Genomic DNA, 17,216 nt, shown 5'->3' with positions numbered 1-17,216 from the left:
CAGAGTGCAGACGAGGCAGTAGGATATCAGAGTGCAGGCGAGACAGGAGGATCTCAGAGTGCAGACAAGACAGGAGGATCCCAGAGTTCAGATGAGACAAGAGGATATCAGTCTTCTATTGAGGCAGGAAGATCCCAGAGTTCAGGCGAGACAGGAGGATCCCAGAGTTCAGGCGAGACAGGAGGATATCACAGTTCAGATGAGAGAGGAGGATATCACAGTTCAGACGAGACAGGAGGATATCATAGTTCGGACGAGACAGGAGGACATCAGAGTGCAGATGAGGCTGGAGGATATCAGTGTGCAGACGAGACAGGAGGATCCCAGTGTTCAGGCAAGACAGGAGGATATCAGAGTGCAGACAAGACAGAAGGATCCGAGAGTTCAGGCGAGACAGGAGGATCCCAGAGTTCAGGCGAGACAGGAGGATATCAGATTTCAGACGATTCAGGAGGATCCCAGAGTTCAGGCGAAGCAGGAGGATATCAGAGTTCAGACGAGACAAGAGGATCCCAGAGTTCAAACGAGACAGGAGGATATCAGAGTTCAGACGAGACAGGAGGATATCAGATTTCAGACGAGACAGGAGGATCCCAGAGTTCAGGCGAAGCAGGAGGATATCAGAGTTCAGACGAGACAAGAGGATACCAGAGTTCAGACGAAACAGGAGGATATCAGAGTTCAGACGAGACAGGAGGATATCAGAGTGCAGATGAGGCAGGAGGATATCAGAGTGCTGACCAGACAGGAGGATCCCAGAGTTCAGGCGAGGCAGGAGAAAATCAGAGTTCAGACGAGACAGGAGGATCCCAGAGTTCAGATGAGACAGGAGGATATCAGAGTTCAGACGAGACAGGAGCATCCCAGAGTTCAGGCGAAGCAGGAGGATATCAGAGTTCAGATGAGACAGGAGGATATCAGTGTTCAGGCGAGACAGGAGGATATCAGAGATCAGATGAGACAGGAGGATATCAGAGTGCAGACGAGACAGGAGGCTATCAGAGTTCAGACGAGTCAGGAGGATATCAGAGTGCAGACGAGACAGGAGTATCCCAGAGTTCAGGCAAGACAGGAGGATATCAGAGTGCAGACGAGACAAGAGGATCCAGGAGTTCAGGCGAGACAGGAGGATATCAGATGATACAGGAGGATCACAGAGTTCAGGCGAGGCAGGAGAATATCAGAGTTCAGACGCGACAGGAGGATCCCAGATTTCAGGCGAGACAGGAGGCTATCAGAGTGCAGACGAGACAGGATGCTATCAGAGTTCAGACGAGACAGGAGGATATCAGAGTTCAGGCGAGACAGGAGGATATCAGAGTTCAGGCGAGACAGGAGGATATCAGAGTGCTAATGAGGCAGGAGGATATGAGACTGCAGACGAGACAGGAGGATCCCAGAGTTCAGGAGAGGCAGGAGGATATCAGAGTTCAGACTAGACAGGAGGATCCCAGAGTTCAGACGAGACAGGAGGATATCAGAGTTCAGACGAGACAGGATGATCCCAGAGTGCAGACAAGACAGGAGGATCCCAGAATTCAGACAAGACAAGAGGATATCAGTGTTCAGGGGACGTAAGAAGATCCCAGATTTCAGGCGAGACAGGAGGATATCAGAGTTCAGACGAGGCAGGAGGATATGAGAGTGCAGACGAGACAGCAGGATATCAGAGTGCAGACGAGACAGGAGGATATCAGAGTGCAGACGAGACAGGAGGATCCCAGAGTTCAGGCAAGACAGAAGGATATCAGAGTGCAGACGAGACAGGAGAATCCCAGAGTTCAGGCGAGACAGGAGGATATCAGGGTTCAAACGAGACAGGAGGATCCCAGAGTTCAGATGAGACTGGAGGATATCAGAGGTCAGGCGAGACAGGAGGATATCAGAGTTCAGACGAGACAGGAGGATATCAGTGTGCAGATGAGGCAGGAGGATCGCAGAGTTCAGGCGAGGCAGGAGGATATCAGAGTTCAGACGAGACAGGAGGATCCCAGAGTTCAGACGAGACAGGAGGATATCAGAGTTCAGACGAGACAGGAGGATATCAGTGCAGACGAGACAGGAGGATATCAGAGTTCAGATGAGACTGGAGGATATCAGAATGCAGACTAGTCAGGAGGATATCAGAGTGCAGACGAGACAGGAGGATCCCAGTGTTCAGGCAAGACAGGAGGATATGAGAGGGCAGACGAGACAGGAAGATCCCAGAGTTCAGACGAGACAAGAGGATATCAGAGTTCAAGTGAGACAGAAGGATATCAGAGTTCAGGCGAGACAGGAGGATATCAGAGTTCAGATGAGACAGGAGTACCCCAGAGTTCAGACGAGACAAGAGGATATCAGAGTTCAGACGAGACAGGAGGATATCAGAGTTCAGACGAGACAGGAGGATATCAGAGTTCAGACGTGACAAGAGGATCCCAGAGTTCAGACGAGACAGGAGGATATCAGAGTTCAGACGAGACAGGAGGATATCAGATTTCCGACGAGACAGGAGGATCCCAGAGTTCAGGCGAAGCAGGAGGATATCAGAGTTCATACGAGACAAGAGGATCCCAGAGTTCAGACGAGACAGGAGGATATCAGAGTTCAGACGAGACAGGAGGATATCAGAGTGCAGATGAGGCAGGAGGATATCAGAGAGCAGACCAGACAGGAGGATGCCAGAGTTCAGGTGAGGCAGGAGAATATCAGAGTTCAGACGAGACAGGATGATCCCAGAGTTCAGACGAGACAGGAGGATATCAGAGTTCAGACGAGACAGGAGGATCCCAGAGTTCAGGCGAAGCAGGAGGATATCAGAGTTCAGATGAGACAGGAGGATATCAGAGTTCAGGCGAGACAGGAGGATATCAGAGTGCAGACGAGACAGGAGGATATCAGAGTTCAGACGAGACAGGAGGATATCAGTGTTCAGGCGAGACAGGAGGATATCAGAGATCAGATGAGACAGGAGGATATCAGAGTGCAGACGAGACAGGAGGCTATCAGAGTTCAGACGAGACAGGAGGATATCAGAGTGCAGACGAGACAGGAGTATCCCAGAGTTCAGGCAAGACAGGAGGATATCAGAGTGCAGACGAGACAAGAGGATCCAGGAGTTCAGGAGAGACAGGAGGATATCAGACGATACAGGAGGATCACAGAGTTCAGGCGAGGCAGGAGGATATCAGAGTTCAGACGAGACAGGAGGATCCCAGATTTCAGACGAGACAGGAGTATATCAGAGTTCAGACGAGACAGGAGCATCCCAGAGTTCAGACGAGACAGGAGGATATCAGAGTTCAGGCGAGACAGGAGGATATCAGAGTGCAGATGAGACAGGAGGCTATCAGAGTTCAGACGAGACAGGAGGATATCAGAGTTCAGGCGAGACAGGAGGATATCAGAGTTCAGACGAGACAGGAGGATATCAGAGTGCAGACGAGGCAGCAGGATATCAGAGTGTAGGCGAGGCAGGAGGATCTCAGAGTGCAGACAAGACAGGAGGATCCCAGAGTTCAGACGAGACAAGAGGATCCCAGAGTTCAGGCGAGACAGGAGGATATCAGAGTTCAGATGAGACAGGTGGACCCCAGAGTTCAGACGAGACTGGAGGATATCAGAGTGCAGATGAGGCAGGAGGATATCAGAGTGCAGACGAGACAGGAGAATCCCAGAGTTCAGGCGAGGCAGGAGGATATCAGAGTTCAGACTAGACAGGAGGATCCCAGAGTTCAGACGAGACAGAAGGATATCAGAGTTCAGACGAGACAGGATGATCCCAGAGTGCAGACAAGACAGGAGGATCCCAGAATTCAGACAAGACAAGAGGATATCAGTGTTCAGGGGACGCAAGAAGATCCCAGATTTCAGGCGAGACAGGAGGATATCAGAGTTCAGACGAGGCAGGAGGATATGAGAGTGCAGACGAGACAGCAGGATATCAGAGTGCAGACGAGACAGGAGGATCCCAGAGTTCAGGCGAGACAGGAGGATATCAGGGTTCAAACGAGACAGGAGGATCCCAGAGTTCACGTGAAACAGAAGGATACCAGAGTGCAGATGAGGCAGGAGGATATCAGAGTGCAGACGAGACAGGAGGATCCCAGAGTTCAGACGAGACAGAAGGATATCAGAGTTCAGACGAGACAGGATGATCCCAGAGTGCAGACAAGACAGGAGGATCCCAGAATTCAGACAAGACAAGAGGATATCAGTGTTCAGGGGACGCAAGAAGATCCCAGATTTCAGGCGAGACAGGAGGATATCAGAGTTCAGACGAGGCAGGAGGATATGAGAGTGCAGACGAGACAGCAGGATATCAGAGTGCAGACGAGACAGGAGGATACCAGAGTTCAGGCGAGACAGGAGGATATCAGGGTTCAAACGAGACAGGAGGATCCCAGAGTTCACGTGAAACAGGAGGATATCAGAGTGCAGATGAGGCAGGAGGATATCAGAGTGCAGACGAGACAGGAGGATCCCAGAGTTCAGGCGAGGCAGGAGGATATCAGAGTTCAGACTAGACAGGAGGATATCAGAGTTCAGACGAGACAGGATGATCCCAGTGTGCAGACAAGACAGGAGGATCCCAGAATTCAGACAAGACAAGAGGATATCAGTGTTCAGGGGACGCAAGAAGATCCCAGATTTCAGGCGAGACAGGAGGATATCAGAGTTCAGACGAGGCAGGAGGATATTAGAATGCAGACGAGACAGCAGGATATCAGAGTGCAGACGAGACAGGAGGATATCAGAGTGCAGACGAGACAGGAGGATATCAGAGTGCAGACGAGGCAGCAGGATATCAGAGTGTAGGCGAGGCAGGAGGATCTCAGAGTGCAGACAAGACAGGAGGATCCCAGAGTTCAGACGAGACAAGAGGATCCCAGAGTTCAGGCGAGACAGGAGGATATCAGAGTTCAGATGAGACAGGAGGACCCCAGAGTTCAGACGAGACTGGAGGATATCAGAGTGCAGATGAGGCAGGAGGATATCAGAGTGCAGACGAGACAGGAGGATCCCAGAGTTCAGGCGAGGCAGGAGGATATCAGAGTTCAGACTAGACAGGAGGATCCCAGAGTGCAGACAAGACAGGAGGATCCCAGAATTCAGACAAGACAAGAGGATATCAGTGTTCCGGGGACGCAAGAAGATCCCAGATTTCAGGCGAGACAGGAGGATATCAGAGTTCAGACGAGGCAGGAGGATATGAGAGTGCAGACGAGACAGCAGGATATCAGAGTGCAGACGAGACAGGAGGATCCCAGAGTTCAGGCGAGACAGGAGGATATCAGGGTTCAAACGAGACAGGAGGATCCCAGAGTTCACGTGAAACAGGAGGATATCAGAGTGCAGATGAGGCAGGAGGATATCAGAGTGCAGACGAGACAGGAGGATCCCAGAGTTCAGGCGAGGCAGGAGGATATCAGAGTTCAGACTAGACAGGAGGATCCCAGAGTTCAGACGAGACAGGAGGATATCAGAGTTCAGACGAGACAGGATGATCCCAGTGTGCAGACAAGACAGGAGGATCCCAGAATTCAGACAAGACAAGAGGATATCAGTGTTCAGGGGACGCAAGAAGATCCCAGATTTCAGGCGAGACAGGAGGATATCAGAGTTCAGACGAGGCAGGAGGATATCAGAGTGCAGACGAGCCAGCAGGATATCAGAGTGCAGTCGAGACAGGAGGATATCAGAGTGCAGACGAGACAGGAGGATCCCAGAGTTCAGGCAAGACAGAAGGATATCAGAGTGCAGACGAGACAGGAGGATCTCAGAGTTCAGGCGAGACAGGAGGATATCAGGGTTCAAATGAGACAGGAGGATCCCAGAGTGCACGTGAAACAGGAGGATATCAGAGTTCAGATGAGACAGGAGGTTCCCAGAGTTCAGATGAGACAGGAGGATATCAGAGGTCAGGCGAGACAGGAGGATATCAGAGTTCAGACGAGACAGTAGGATATCAGAGTGCAGACGAGGCAGTAGGATATCAGAGTGCAGGCGAGACTGGAGGATCTCAGAGTGCAGACAAGACAGGAGGATCCCAGAGTTCAGATGAGACAAGAGGATATCAGTCTTCTATTGAGGCAGGAAGATCCCAGAGTTCAGGCGAGACAGGAGGATCCCAGAGTTCAGGCGAGACAGGAGGATATCACAGTTCAGATGAGAGAGGAGGATATCACAGTTCAGACGAGACAGGAGGATATCAGAGTTCGGACGAGACAGGAGGACATCAGAGTGCAGATGAGGCTGGAGGATATCAGTGTGCAGACGAGACAGGAGGATCCCAGTGTTCAGGCAAGACAGGAGGATATCAGTGTGCAGACAAGACAGAAGGATCCGAGAGTTCAGGCGAGACAGGAGGATCCCAGAGTTCAGGCGAGACAGAAGGATATCAGATTTCAGACGATTCAGGAGGATCCCAGAGTTCAGGCGAAGCAGGAGGATATCAGAGTTCAGACGAGACAAGAGGATCCCAGAGTTCAGACGAGACAGGAGGATATCAGAGTTCAGACGAGACAGGAGGATATCAGATTTCAGACGAGACAGGAGGATCCCAGAGTTCAGGCGAAGCAGGAGGATATCAGAGTTCAGACGAGACAAGAGGATCCCAGAGTTCAGACGAAACAGGAGGATATCAGAGTTCAGACGAGACAGGAGGATATCAGAGTGCAGATGAGGCAGGAGGATATCAGAGTGCTGACCAGACAGGAGGATCCCAGAGTTCAGGCGAGGCAGGAGAAAATCAGAGTTCAGACGAGACAGGAGGATCCCAGAGTTCAGATGAGACAGGAGGATATCAGAGTTCAGACGAGACAGGAGCATCCCAGAGTTCAGGCGAAGCAGGAGGATATCAGAGTTCAGATGAGACAGGAGGATATCAGTGTTCAGGCGAGACAGGAGGATATCAGAGATCAGATGAGACAGGAGGATATCAGAGTGCAGACGAGACAGGAGGCTATCAGAGTTCAGACGAGTCAGGAGGATATCAGAGTGCAGACGAGACAGGAGTATCCCAGAGTTCAGGCAAGACAGGAGGATATCAGAGTGCAGACGAGACAAGAGGATCCAGGAGTTCAGGCGAGACAGGAGGATATCAGACGATACAGGAGGATCACAGAGTTCAGGCGAGGCAGGAGGATATCAGAGTTCAGACGAGACAGGAGGATCCCAGATTTCAGACGAGACAGGAGTATATCAGAGTTCAGATGAGACAGGAGGATCCCAGAGTTCAGACGAGACAGGAGGCTATCAGAGTGCAGACGAGACAGGATGCTATCAGAGTTCAGACGAGACAGGAGGATATCAGAGTTCAGGCGAGACAGGAGGATATCAGAGTTCAGGCGAGACAGGAGGATATCAGAGTGCTAATGAGGCAGGAGGATATGAGACTGCAGACGAGACAGGAGGATCCCAGAGTTCAGGAGAGGCAGGAGGATATCAGAGTTCAGACTAGACAGGAGGATCCCAGAGTTCAGACGAGACAGGAGGATATCAGAGTTCAGACGAGACAGGATGATCCCAGAGGCCAGACAAGACAGGAGGATCCCAGAATTCAGACAAGACAAGAGGATATCAGTGTTCAGGGGACGTAAGAAGATCCCAGATTTCAGGCGAGACAGGAGGATATCAGAGTTCAGACGAGGCAGGAGGATATGAGAGTGCAGACGAGACAGCAGGATATCAGAGTGCAGACGAGACAGGAGGATATCAGAGTGCAGACGAGACAGGAGGATCCCAGAGTTCAGGCAAGACAGAAGGATATCAGAGTGCAGACGAGACAGGAGAATCCCAGAGTTCAGGCGAGACAGGAGGATATCAGGGTTCAAACGAGACAGGAGGATCCCAGAGTTCAGATGAGACTGGAGGATATCAGAGGTCAGGCGAGACAGGAGGATATCAGAGTTCAGACGAGACAGGAGGATATCAGTGTGCAGATGAGGCAGGAGGATCGCAGAGTTCAGGCGAGGCAGGAGGATATCAGAGTTCAGACGAGACAGGAGGATCCCAGAGTTCAGACGAGACAGGAGGATATCAGAGTTCAGACGAGACAGGAGGATATCAGAGTGCAGACGAGACAGGAGGATATCAGAGTTCAGATGAGACTGGAGGATATCAGAATGCAGACTAGTCAGGAGGATATCAGAGTGCAGACGAGACAGGAGGATCCCAGTGTTCAGGCAAGACAGGAGGATATGAGAGGGCAGACGAGACAGGAAGATCCCAGAGTTCAGACGAGACAAGAGGATATCAGAGTTCAAGTGAGACAGAAGGATATCAGAGTTCAGGCGAGACAGGAGGATATCAGAGTTCAGATGAGACAGGAGTACCCCAGAGTTCAGACGAGACAAGAGGATATCAGAGTTCAGACGAGACAGGAGGATATCAGAGTTCAGACGAGACAGGAGGATATCAGAGTTCAGACGAGACAAGAGGATCCCAGAGTTCAGACGAGACAGGAGGATATCAGAGTTCAGACGAGACAGGAGGATATCAGATTTCCGACGAGACAGGAGGATCCCAGAGTTCAGGCGAAGCAGGAGGATATCAGAGTTCATACGAGACAAGAGGATCCCAGAGTTCAGACGAGACAGGAGGATATCAGAGTTCAGACGAGACAGGAGGATATCAGAGTGCAGATGAGGCAGGAGGATATCAGAGAGCAGACCAGACAGGAGGATGCCAGAGTTCAGGTGAGGCAGGAGAATATCAGAGTTCAGACGAGACAGGAGGATCCCAGAGTTCAGACGAGACAGGAGGATATCAGAGTTCAGATGAGACAGGAGGATCCCAGAGTTCAGGCGAAGCAGGAGGATATCAGAGTTCAGATGAGACAGGAGGATATCAGAGTTCAGGCGAGACAGGAGGATATCAGAGTGCAGACGAGACAGGAGGATATCAGAGTTCAGACGAGACAGGAGGATATCAGTGTTCAGGCGAGACAGGAGGATATCAGAGATCAGATGAGACAGGAGGATATCAGAGTGCAGACGAGACAGGAGGCTATCAGAGTTCAGACGAGACAGGAGGATATCAGAGTGCAGACGAGACAGGAGTATCCCAGAGTTCAGGCAAGACAGGAGGATATCAGAGTGCAGACGAGACAAGAGGATCCAGGAGTTCAGGAGAGACAGGAGGATATCAGACGATACAGGAGGATCACAGAGTTCCGTCGAGACAAGAGGAACCCAGAGTTCAGACAAAGCAGGAGGATATCAGAGTTCAGACGAGACAGGAGGATATCAGAGTTCAGACGAGACAGGAAGATCCCAGAGGTCAGACGAGACAGGAGGATATCAGAGTTCTGACGAGACAGGAGAATATCAGAGTTCAGATGAGATAGGAGGCTATCAGAATGCAGACGAGTCAGAAGGATATCAGAGTGCAGACGAGACAGGAGGATCCCAGTGTTCAGGCAAGACAGGAGGATATGAGACTGCAGACGAGACAGGAGGATCCCAGAGTTCAGGAGAGGCAGGAGGATATCAGAGTTCAGACTAGACAGGAGGATCCCAGAGTTCAGACGAGACAGGAGGATATCAGAGTTCAGACGAGACAGGATGATCCCAGAGTGCAGACAAGACAGGAGGATCCCAGAATTCAGACAAGACAAGAGGATATCAGTGTTCAGGGGACGTAAGAAGATCCCAGATTTCAGGCGAGACAGGAGGATATCAGAGTTCAGACGAGGCAGGAGGATATGAGAGTGCAGACGAGACAGCAGGATATCAGAGTGCAGACGAGACAGGAGGATATCAGAGTGCAGACGAGACAGGAGGATCCCAGAGTTCAGGCAAGACAGAAGGATATCAGAGTGCAGACGAGACAGGAGAATCCCAGAGTTCAGGCGAGACAGGAGGATATCAGGGTTCAAACGAGACAGGAGGATCCCAGAGTTCAGATGAGACTGGAGGATATCAGAGGTCAGGCGAGACAGGAGGATATCAGAGTTCAGACGAGACAGCAGGATATCAGTGTGCAGATGAGGCAGGAGGATCGCAGAGTTCAGGCGAGGCAGGAGGATATCAGAGTTCAGACGAGACAGGAGGATCCCAGAGTTCAGACGAGACAGGAGGATATCAGAGTTCAGACGAGACAGGAGGATATCAGAGTGCAGACGAGACAGGAGGATATCAGAGTTCAGATGAGACTGGAGGATATCAGAATGCAGACTAGTCAGGAGGATATCAGAGTGCAGACGAGACAGGAGGATCCCAGTGTTCAGGCAAGACAGGAGGATATGAGAGGGCAGACGAGACAGGAAGATCCCAGAGTTCAGACGAGACAAGAGGATATCAGAGTTCAAGTGAGACAGAAGGATATCAGAGTTCAGGCGAGACAGGAGGATATCAGAGTTCAGATGAGACAGGAGTACCCCAGAGTTCAGACGAGACAAGAGGATATCAGAGTTCAGACGAGACAGGAGGATATCAGAGTTCAGATGAGACAGGAGGACATCAGAATGCAGACGAGACAGGAGGATCCCAGAGTTCAGGCGAAGCAGGAGGATATCAGAGTTCCGACGAGACAAGAGGAACCCAGAGTTCAGACAAAGCAGGAGGATATCCGAGTTCAGACGAGACAGGAGGATATCTGAGTTCAGACGAGACAGGAAGATCCCAGAGTTCAGACGAGACAGGAGGATATCAGAGTTCTGACGAGACAGGAGAATATCAGAGTTCAGATGAGATAGGAGGCTATCAGAATGCAGACGAGTCAGAAGGATATCAGAGTGCAGACGAGACAGGAGGATCCCAGTGTTCAGGCAAGACAGGAGGATATCAGAGTGCAGACAAGACAGAAGGATCGGAGAGTTCAGGCGAGACAGGAGGATCCCAGAGTTCAGGCGAGACAGGAGGATATCAGATTTCAGACGAGACAGGAGGATCCCAGAGTTCAGGCGAAGCAGGAGGATATCAGAGTTCAGACGAGACAAGAGGATCCCAGAGTTCAGACGAGACAGGAGGATATCAGAGTTCAGACGAGACAGGAGGATATCAGAGTGCAGATGAGGCAGGAGGATATCAGAGTGCTGACCAGACAGGAGGATCCCAGAGTTCAGGCGAGGCAGGAGAATATCAGAGTTCAGACGAGACAGGAGGATCCCAGAGTTCAGATGAGACAGGAGGATATCAGAGTTCAGACGAGACAGGAGCATCCCAGAGTTCAGGCGAAGCAGGAGGATATCAGAGTTCAGATGAGACAGGAGGATATCAGTGTTCAGGCGAGACAGGAGGATATCAGAGTGCAGACGAGACAGGAGGATATCAGAGTTCAGACGAGACAGGAGGATATCAGTGTTCAGGCGAGACAGGAGGATATCAGAGTTCAGATGAGACAGGAGGATATCAGAGTGCAGACGAGACAGGAGGCTATCAGAGTTCAGACGAGTCAGGAGGATATCAGAGTGCAGACGAGACAGGAGTATCCCAGAGTTCAGGCAAGACAGGACGATGTCATGGTGCAGACGAGACAAGAGGATCCAGGAGTTCAGGCGAGACAGGAGGATATCAGACGATACAGGAGGATCACAGAGTTCAGGCGAGGCAGGAGGATATCAGAGTTCAGACGAGACAGGAGGATCCCAGATTTCAGACGAGACAGGAGTATATCAGAGTTCAGATGAGACAGGAGGATCCCAGAGTTCAGACGAGACAGGAGGATATCAGAGTTCAGGCGAGACAGGAGGCTATCAGAGTGCAGACGAGACAGGAGGCTATCAGAGTTCAGACGAGACAGGAGGATATCAGAGTTCAGGCGAGACAGGAGGATATCAGAGTTCAGACGAGACAGGAGGATATCAGAGTGCAGATGAGGCAGGAGGATATCAGACTGCAGACGAGACAGGAGGATCCCAGAGTTCAGGCGAGGCAGGAGGATATCAGAGTTCAGACTAGACAGGAGGATCCCAGAGTTCAGACGAGACAGGAGGATATCAGGGTTCAAACGAGACAGGAGGATCCCAGAGTTCAGGTGAAACAGGAGGGTATCAGAGTGCAGATGAGGCAGGAGGATTTCAGAGTGCAGACGAGACAGGAGGATCCCAGAGTTCAGGCGAGGCAGGAGGATATCAGTGTTCAGACTAGACAGGAGGATCCCAGAGTTCAGACGAGACAGGAGGATATCAGAGTTCAGACGAGACAGGATGATCCCAGTGTGCAGACAAGACAGGAGGATCCCAGAATTCAGACAAGACAAGAGGATATCAGTGTTCAGGGGATGCAAGAAGATCCCAGATTTCAGGCGAGACAGGAGGATATCAGAGTTCAGACGAGGCAGGAGGATATCAGAGTGCAGACGAGACAGCAGGATATCAGAGTGCAGACGAGACAGGAGGATATCAGAGTGCAGACGAGACAGGAGGATCCCAGAGTTCAGGCAAGACAGAAGGATATCAGAGTGCAGACGAGACAGGAGGATCTCAGTGTTCAGGCGAGACAGGAGGATATCAGGGTTCAAATGAGACAGGAGGATCCCAGAGTGCACGTGAAACAGGAGGATATCAGAGTTCAGATGAGACAGGAGGTTCCCAGAGTTCAGATGAGACAGGAGGATATCAGAGGTCAGGCGAGACAGGAGGATATCAGAGTTCAGATGAGACAGTAGGATATCAGAGTGCAGACGAGGCAGTAGGATATCAGAGTGCAGGCGAGACAGGAGGATCTCAGAGTGCAGACAAGACAGGAGGATCCCAGAGTTCAGCTGAGACAAGAGGATATCCGTCTTCTATTGAGGCAGGAAGATCCCAGAGTTCAGGCGAGACAGGAGGATATCAGAGTTCAGACGAGACAGGAGGATCCCAGAGTTCAGGCGAGACAGGAGGATATCACAGTTCAGATGAGAGAGGAGGATATCAGAGTTCAGACGAGACAGGAGGATATCAGAGTTCGGACGAGACAGGAGGACATCAGAGTGCAGATGAGGCTGGAGGATATCAGTGTGCAGACGAGACAGGAGGGTCCCAGAGTTCAGGCGAGACAGGAGGATATCAGAGTTCAGACGAGACAGCAGGATCCCAGAGTTCAGACGAGACAGGAGGATATCAGAGATCTGACGAGACAGGAGGATATCAGAGTTCAGATGAGACTGGAGTATATCAGAATGCAGACTAGTCAGGAGGATATCAGAGTGCAGACGAGACAGGAAGATCCCAGTGTTCAGGCAAGACAGGAGGATATGAGAGGGCAGACGAGACAGGAAGATCCCAGAGTTCAGACGAGACAAGAGGATATCAGAGTTCAGGTGAGACAGAAGGATATCAGAGTTCAGGTGAGACAGGAGGATATCAGAGTTCAGATGAGACAGGAGTACCCCAGAGTTCAGACGAGACAAGAGGATATCAGAGTTCAGACGAGACAGGAGGATATCAGAGTTCAGATGAGACAGGAGGACATCAGAGTGCAGACGAGACAGGAGGATCCCAGAGGTCAGACGAGACAGGAGGATATCAGAGTTCTGACGAGACAGGAGAATATCAGAGTTCAGATGAGATAGGAGGCTATCAGAATGCAGACGAGTCAGAAGGATATCAGAGTGCAGACGAGACAGGAGGATACCAGTGTTCAGGCAAGACAGGTGGATATCAGAGTGCAGACAAGACAGAAGGATCCGAGAGTTCAGGCGAGACAGGAGGATCCCAGAGTTCATGCGAGACAGGGGTATATCAGATGATACAGGAGGATCACAGAGTTCAGGCGAGGCAGGAGGATATCAGAGTTCAGACGAGACAGGAGGATCCCAGATTTCAGACGAGACAGGAGAATATCAGAGTTCAGATGAGACAGGAGGATCCCAGAGTTCAGACGAGACAGGAGGATATCAGAGTTCAGGCGAGACAGGAGGCTATCAGAGTGCAGACGAGACAGGAGGCTATCAGAGTTCAGACGAGACAGGAGGATATCAGAGTTCAGGCGAGACAGGAGGATATCAGAGTTCAGACGAGACAGGAGGATATCAGAGTGCAGATGAGGCAGGAGGATATCAGACTGCAGACGAGACAGGAGGATCCCAGAGTTCAGGCGAGGCAGGAGGATATCAGAGTTCAGACTAGACAGGAGGATCCCAGAGTTCAGACGAGACAGGAGGATATCAGGGTTCAAACGAGACAGGAGGATCCCAGAGTTCACGTGGAACAGGAGGATATCAGAGTGCAGATGAGGCAGGAGGATATTAGAGTGCAGACGAGACAGGAGGATCCCAGAGTTCAGGCGAGGCAGGAGGATATCAGAGTTCAGACTAGACAGGAGGATCCCAGAGTTCAGACGAGACAGGAGGATATCAGAGTTCAGACGAGACAGGATGATCCCAGTGTGCAGACAAGACAGGAGGATCCCAGAATTCAGACAAGACAAGAGGATATCAGTGTTCAGGGGACGCAAGAAGATCCCAGATTTCAGGCGAGACAGGAGGATATCAGAGTTCAGACGAGGCAGGAGGATATCAGAGTGCAGACGAGACAGCAGGATATCAGAGTGCAGACGAGACAGGAGGATATCAGAGTGCAGACGAGACAGGAGGATCCCAGAGTTCAGGCAAGACAGAAGGATATCAGAGTGCAGACGAGACAGGAGGATCTCAGAGTTCAGGCGAGACAGGAGGATATCAGGGTTCAAATGAGACAGGAGGATCCCAGAGTGCACGTGAAACATGAGGATATCAGAGTTCAGATGAGACAGGAGGTTCCCAGAGTTCAGATGAGACAGGAGGATATCAGAGGTCAGGCGAGACAGGAGGATATCAGAGTTCAGACGAGACAGTAGGATATCAGAGTGCAGACGAGGCAGTAGGATATCAGAGTGCAGGCGAGACAGGAGGATCTCAGAGTGCAGACAAGACAGGAGGATCCCAGAGTTCAGATGAGACAAGAGGATATCAGTCTTCTATTGAGGCAGGAAGATCCCAGAGATCAGGCGAGACAGGAGGATATCAGAGTTCAGACGAGACAGGAGGATCCCAGAGTTCAGGCGAGACAGGAGGATATCACAGTTCAGATGAGAGAGGAGGATATCAGAGTTCAGACGAGACAGGAGGATATCAGAGTTCGGACGAGACAGGAGGACATCAGAGTGCAGATGAGGCTGGAGGATATCAGTGTGCAGAAGAGACAGGAGGGTCCCAGAGTTCAGGCGAGACAGGAGGATATCAGAGTTCAGACGAGACAGCAGGATCCCAGAGTTCAGACGAGACAGGAGGATATCAGAGTTCAGATGAGACAGGAAGATCCCAGAGTTCAGACGAGACAAGAGGATATCAGAGATCTGACGAGACAGGAGGATATCAGAGTTCAGATGAAACTGGAGGATATCAGAATGCAGACTAGTCAGGAGGATATCAGAGTGCAGACGAGACAGGAAGATCCCAGTGTTCAGGCAAGACAGGAGGATATGAGAGGGCAGACAAGACAGGAAGATCCCAGAGTTCAGACGAGACAAGAGGCTATCAGAGTTCAAGTGAGACAGAAGGATATCAGAGTTCAGGTGAGACAGGAGGATATCAGAGTTCAGATGAGACAGGAGTACCCCAGAGTTCAGACGAGACAGGAGGCTATCAGAGTTCAGACGAGTCAGGAGGATATCAGAGTGCAGACGAGACAGGAGTATCCCAGAGTTCAGGCAAGACAGGACGATGTCAGAGTGCAGACGAGACAAGAGGATCCAGGAGTTCAGGCGAGACAGGAGGATATCAGACGATACAGGAGGATCACAGAGTTCAGGCGAGGCAGGAGGATATCAGAGTTCAGACGAGACAGGAGGATCCCAGATTTCAGACGAGACAGGAGGATATCAGAGTTCTGACGAGACAGGAGAATATCAGAGTTCAGATGAGATAGGAGGCTATCAGAGTTCAGATGAGACAGGAGGACATCAGAGTGCAGACGAGACAGGAGGATCCCAGAGTTCAGGCGAAGCAGGAGGATATCAGAGTTCCGACGAGACAAGAGGAACCCAGAGTTCAGACAAAGCAGGAGGATATCAGAGTTCAGACGAGACAGGAGGATATCAGAGTTCAGACGAGACAGGAAGATCCCAGAGGTCAGACGAGACAGGAGGATATCAGAGTTCTGACGAGACAGGAGAATATCAGAGTTCAGATGAGATAGGAGGCTATCAGAATGCAGACGAGTCAGAAGGATATCAGAGTGCAGACGAGACAGGAGGATCCCAGTGTTCAGGCAAGACAGGAGGATATCAGAGTGCAGACAAGACAGAAGGATCCGAAAGTTCAGGCGAGACAGGAGGATCCCAGAGTTCAGGCGAGACAGGAGGATATCAGATTTCAGACGATTCAGGAGGATCCCAGAGTTCAGGCGAAGCAGGAGGATATCAGAGTTCAGACGAGACAAGAGGATCCTAGAGTTCAGACGAGACAGGAGGATATCAGAGTTCAGACGAGACAGGAGGATATCAGATTTCAGACGAGACAGGAGGATCCCAGAGTTCAGGCGAAGCAGGAGGATATCAGAGTTCAGACGAGACAAGAGGATCCCAGAGTTCAGACGAGACAGGAGGATATCAGAGTTCAGACGAGAGAGGAGGATATCAGAGTGCAGATGAGGCAGGAGGATATCAGAGTGCTGACCAGACAGGAGGATCCCAGAGTTCAGGCGAGGCAGGAGAATATCAGAGTTCAGACGAGACAGGAGGATCCCAGAGTTCAGATGAGACAGGAGGATATCAGAGTTCAGACGAGACAGGAGCATCCCAGAGTTCCGGCGAAGCAGAGGATATCAGAGTTCAGATGAGACAGGAGGATATCAGAGTTCAGGCGAGACAGGAGGATATCAGAGTGCAGACGAGACAGGAGGATATCAGAGTTCAGACGAGACAGGAGGATATCAGTGTTCAGGCGAGACAGGAGGATATCAGAGATCAGATGAGACAGGAGGATATCAGAGTGCAGACGAGACAGGAGGCTATCAGAGTTCAGACGAGTCAGGAGGATATCAGAGTGCAGACGAGACAGGAGTATCCCAGAGTTCAGGCAAGACAGGACGATGTCAGAGTGCAGACGAGACAAGAGGATCCAGGAGTTCAGGCGAGACAGGAGGATATCAGACGATACAGGAGGATCACAGAGTTCAGGCGAGGCAGGAGGATATCAGAGTTCAGACGAGACAGGAGGATCCCAGATTTCAGACGAGACAGGAGGATATCAGAGTTCTGACGAGACAGGAGAATATCAGAGTTCAGATGAGATAGGAGGCTATCAGAATGCAGACGAGTCAGAAG

Source organism: Hypanus sabinus, chromosome 12 (genome assembly GCF_030144855.1).
Source record: "Hypanus sabinus isolate sHypSab1 chromosome 12, sHypSab1.hap1, whole genome shotgun sequence".
NCBI classification, from domain to species: Eukaryota; Metazoa; Chordata; class Chondrichthyes; order Myliobatiformes; family Dasyatidae; genus Hypanus; species Hypanus sabinus.
This window is presented reverse-complemented; position numbering follows the sequence as displayed.